Here is a 6,000-nt window from a genome sequence, read left to right on the forward strand (position 1 = left end):
TATATCATTTGTTCATACTTTATAAAATGGTTACCTTTCCTGGCAATATGTGCAATATCCAAAGATCGTTCACGTACTGACAAGCATTCATTCATAACCTCAAATAACATCACATAAATTATATATGGCATACACTTACCACTTAAGGTAAGTCTATTAACTATCACATAGAGTATGCACACAGCCCTGAAAACATAACAAGCAAATGGGGCTAGAAACTCACATGTAGACGATTCTTCTCAAAGTTTACTGTCATGCCATTCCTAAGCTGTGCTCGGCTAACTGTGTACCAATTAGCAAACATCACTTAACTACTCCTAATTATATCATATTCCTAGGTTATTTCAACCCTCAACGAACGGGGGTCCGGGGGCAGCGCCTCTTGAAGCGAAGTTCTAGGGGAGGCAGCCCCTAGCAGGGTCCAAGGGGCAGAGCCCCTGGCTGTGGTTAAATTACTTAATCAGCTTGGAAAAGTTTTATTTTCATTAATAAGTATTTACTAAAAACCTCATCATAAAACTTAAGTTCAATTACTTAATCAAATCAAATATTTATTTTAAACGTTACCTTTTATTATTAATTATTTACTTATCTTTAGTCCTTTTATCGTATAAGTCAATGTCTATCGTTTACATACGCAGACGTTGTTTATCTTTCATTTATTTATGAAAAACACTTTTAAGCGTATAAGTTTTCAGGCATATAAGTCCATTTGGCGCATAAGTCTTGTCAACGTATAAGTCCCTGTGGCGTATAAGTGGTTCCAATGTATAAGCTTTGCAGCGCATAAGTCATTCATATATGACATGTACATATACGTTTATATACACATATATAGTACATTCTTACATATACGATGCAAGCATACTTATACATTAATAATAGTTAAACGATTCATACATACATATACGCTTCATAGTCATATGCGTCATGCTCACACTTATGCGTTGTCCAACTTACACGCTCCCTACTTATACGTTGCTAAACATATACGGCAAATATACTTATACACCATATACGTTCTGTTTAGCTCTTGAACACGCGTTTTCGGGATTTTTCTTTGACTCCGGCGCCGTCAGCCGCCAATAACCACCATGGTTGATCGGGGTTTGATCGTTTATAGTCTAGGTAGCTTTGGGGTGTCCAGATCTGAGCTAAGGCGGTCCTTAAGCTCGTTTTTGGTTTATTAAACGCCCGAACAAAGCTAGATCTAGATTCAAACGGCTCGCACGGCATCACGGGGCTGCGGTGTCGGGTTTTACTATGTTGTTACAGCTGAGATAAATCATTTCTTACCTTCGATTGGTCTCGGATCATTGAAAGGATTAGTGTAGAGAGTGTTTGGCTTAAGTGTGTTATTGAAGATGTAGGCTATGGTGTAGAGATGGATGGAAATGGAAAGGATTAAGGTTTAAGGAGTATTTATACTCCCTTAAGCCCATGGACCTAAGGCCCATCTTTCCTCTTTTTCCCATATTTAATTTCATCTAATAGCCTACTTAACCTTCCATATTTATTATTTTATTATTTTTCTACTAACTCAAGTAAACTTTTCCCATCATAATTAAATAATATATAAAATATTATTTTTAGAAATTTTGGGATGTTACACCGTAGTCCACCCGGGTTCGAGTCCTGTAGCATGCAGTTTTGTTTCTTTTATTTTTTTTTTGTTTTAATTAATCTAAATAATTTATAAACTAATTAGAATTAATATTAAATATAAAATAAAAGTTATTTTATTAAACCGACATTATTATGTTGTCGTTTCTTGTCAGTTGATCTCGATACAAGGTTTTCGTATATAGAAGTATATGTGTGTGTGTGTATGTATGTATGTATGTATGTATGTATGTATGTATTATAAATATATACTATTAATAAACCTACAGTATTTTATTAAACCTGAACATCGTTATTGATGTTTCTCGTCGTGAATTGTTTTCACAAATTTCTTATATTTATTATATATATATATATATATATTATGTATCATTTACAAAAAAATATAATAAACGTATTAAACACTTGTATTATAATTATTTAAATATTATATATATATGGTACAGGTTTTAATTATCTATGTACATATTCATATTAACAACTTAAACGTTTATCATTATAGTATATCTCAACTCATATTTATTTAAACTAATTTTTCATAAATTTGATTATATGATAAACAATGGTTCTTATAATTAAATGACGACTAATAATATTGTTCCGCAATAACAAATAATCTGTAGACGTCAATCGTTCAATTGATAACGTTCTAATCAAAACCATAACTTGAATCATCAACGAAATCATAAATTCATTATCCATGTTATATCGTTTATAATTAACTCATAATATTATATTATTTAATTAGGAATCCTTGACGGTAAATCCCAAAGGGTTCAATCATTCTCACATCCTCACTCGTATTTTTGTGCATCTAATCAGGTGAGTAATCACTCCGCTTATTTACAGTATTTATCTATTATCTAGTATACAAAACCACAACTGTTTAATCCTTGTGCGTATATTAGTTTATGCCTAACTTGCTATTTGTTTACTTGTATTATTTGAATACATTTCGGAGAGGTCCAATATATTCACATTATAGTATGATTATACCACCGTCGTAGGGGCTGGCGTCCGACGCATTGACAATGGTTTCACCAACATCTCATTCTTGGTAACCAATGCCCATTCGCATGGCAACGGTTTAGCCCTTTCTTTATGGTTTGGTTGACTTTTTATATGCTATGGTTAAACTGTTTATTCTCACAGGAACAGTTTGCATCTTTCTTTATTTATTATATATTATTACTGTTGTGTCTTAAAATAGTGTTTTACTCACTCAACATGTGTTGTTGACAAAAATATATTTCATACATATTTGCAGGTTATCAGCTTGGTCGTTTAACAAGATGAAGACCACGTAGAGATGCCCTTTTAGGATACAAACTTAACTGATCATTGTGGTAATTTCTTTATACTTGATGTACTTAACTGTAATTGTTTTATTTAAATAAATTAAATAGATGTTGTCCTTTATCAATTTGCATGATAGTACCTTGAGAGCTGTGAGCAATCAGCTCACGCCCCGGTATTTCCGCCGTAAGTTGGGGTGTGACAACGGTCAAGTCATCACGCCTGGCCAATCCTTTTCACCCATATATTTTTTTTTATTTTGTGTTATTCCTTGTGTTATCATTCAGGTGTGATTTCTTGTATTTTGAGTCATATTTTAAGGTCTAGTTGTTCGAGTTTTGTATAAGTCATCAAGTCACTAACGTAGTTTTTTGAAGCTCTTCTTTGTTTCGTGTTTTTAAGTTTTGCTAGGTTGAAGGAAGATTGAGTGAGCTAGAGAGACGATCCCCAAGGAAGAGTTTAATGAAAAAAACAAGTGTGGGGATGGAGCAATAGTGGAGCCGTATACTTCATGTTTATTTATTTGCTCCTGATTATTCATGTTTTATATTAGTTGTTCTGGTGAAGTAATTTGAATGCATAATATCTATCAATTTGTTAAGATATATTTTTAGATATTGTTAAATTTTTTGTCGCTTGCGTTCGTGTGTGAGAGAATGAGGTATTGTTTGCTGAGCACGTTCATAGATGAAGGGAATTCATGGAAAGAAGACTTTGGCATCATATTTTATGCGCATATTACCAGCTTATTCTTTTACATTATCGAGCTTATTTACTTTTATTTTTCTTTATATTTTTTTTAGGTTTTAGTTTTTTGTAGCCTGACTTTATCTAATTTTTATTTTATTTTAAGTCGTCAGTATCCTCGCTGTTAGGTCACGATATTTATACTAAGGATCCTTTATCCTTGACTGTCTTACGGATAGTTTATCCTTGAAATATTCATCAGGATATAAAGGATCGACGATCCACGGTATTGTTTGTTTACTAATGAATGTGTTTAGTCTGGTGATGTGTTAGACAGGCATATCAACTTTAAGACGAACTTGCATCAATTATCATCATGGGACATCCTATAGCTGGAAAATGGATCTAGGATCCTAATTCAACATAGCTGACTATAAACAAAATTCTAAAAGATTGACGTTTAAATAATAACAACGGTATTTAGACCTGGTCTATCGTTTTGTACACTAGTAAGTGGTTATCAGCACGTGGTCAAAGGGCACGTTGGTGAAGAATGGAAGACTAGCGGATTTATAGGATGAAGTTGTTAAGTTTGTTAATTACTTTTTCCTTATATATTTGAGTATGATCGAGCTAGAAACAAACATGTACTTACACACACTAGAGTAGAACTAAACACTCTCTCTATACACTAGCTTTCATTGTAATCTCGATCGTATACTCCACAAACACTTGTTATCACTCTTTGTTAATCAATAAACTCGATGGTGATAGTTTTCACCGTCCGGGGGTTTTTTGTGCCAGAGACCAAGATAACCATATACTCATCGACCAAAGGTTACCTTGTTGATCATTGACTAAAGTACTTCGACCAATGATTATCCTATTAATCATTGACCGGAGCTATTTTACCAACGATTACCTTGATAAGTTTTGACCGAAGTAAGACTATTTTTGTTAAGGGATTTTTCCCTCGTGATCAAATCATTGTGTTCACCAATATTACAATCATACATTTGCCTTTACCGAGTTAGCACCTTACATCACTTAACAGATTTGGATACTTGATCCTTGGCAGATTTTTGTCCAAAACAATTTGGCGCCCACCGTGGGCCAATTGGTGCTATAATCCATATCATTCTTATCATTCTCAACTTTTTCATACCCATATCACTATCAATGGCCTCTCAATCATCCTTTGCTTCATCAACCATGCCTGCTACGGTCCCTCTCTCTTAGAGGACTTTGCCACCGATGCCTCCGCCAATCACGATAACGCAACGGCCTGCTGCTGCTGGAAGCAAGACGCAACTACAAGTCTTCCAGAGCTTAAAAACTGCTGCTGCTGCCCCGGTGGTTAGTACTAACAGTGATGTTTCATCTATGTTTTCGCGGGTTAAAGCATACATGGAGCAGTAGAACAAGACCAACCAGAGGATCCTTCGTGAGATAGAAGATCTCAGGACGAACAAGAGGCCAGCTGAGGATCTCACCCCCTTGATGCCCAGGATGCTGGATATCAGCAGTCCAGAATCCTTGGCACAGTTTTCGCAAGGATCATCCATCCTCCAACCAGGGTCCATGGGTCAACAGGCTCAAGGATCCTCAATGTTTCAGCCAGGATCCTCTATCCTTCAATAGAGGCCAGTGAGTCAACAAGCTCAAGGGTTCTCGTTAGATCAGCCAATGTCATCTAACCTCCATCAAGGATCCATGGGTCAGCAAAGCCAAGGATCCTCATATTATCGACAAGGGTCAACTTTCTTTCCACCAGGATCTACTGGGACGTATCCTCAGCAAGCATCCTTCTTTCAGAACCAAGGATCCTCTGCAGTACAACAGCAACGATCCTCCGAAGTCCATGAAGGAGATATAATCCCCATGCAAACCATAGCTTCTGGAGGACCTACTCCAATTGATGACTCCTCTTATCCCAGATACTCGTCTGGAATACCAACCTCCACCCAGCAGAGAGGTAATTGGTACGATCCTATATCTTTAGACACTAACCATGTTCCCATGCAGGATTCAGGTATCAACCAGGCCATGGCCAGGGAGTTACAGAAGTTAAAGGTTATGATATCCAGTGTCCCAGGAGTGATACTTCCAATTCCCGAAATACCGGATGGGAATCACAAATTGTCAAGATTCGCTCCACCCATATGTGATGCTGAAATTCCAAAGCGGTTTTAAACTCCCAACATGAAGACGTATGACAGGAGCACCGATCCTGAGGAGCATGTTGCCCAATATCGGGAGAGAATGGAAATTAATCCTGTACCAGAGAAACTCAAAGAGGCTTGCCTTTGTAAAGGATTTGGAGCCACATCAACGGGAGCGGCACTAAAATGGCTGCTAAGTCTTCCCCCTTTCTCGGTTACATCTTTCTCTCAT

Source organism: Bidens hawaiensis, unplaced genomic scaffold, assembly GCF_021521415.1.
Source record: "Bidens hawaiensis isolate Kalapana, Puna unplaced genomic scaffold, B.hawaiensis_p1.1 tig00002825_1, whole genome shotgun sequence".
In the NCBI taxonomy this organism is placed as follows: Eukaryota; Viridiplantae; Streptophyta; class Magnoliopsida; order Asterales; family Asteraceae; genus Bidens; species Bidens hawaiensis.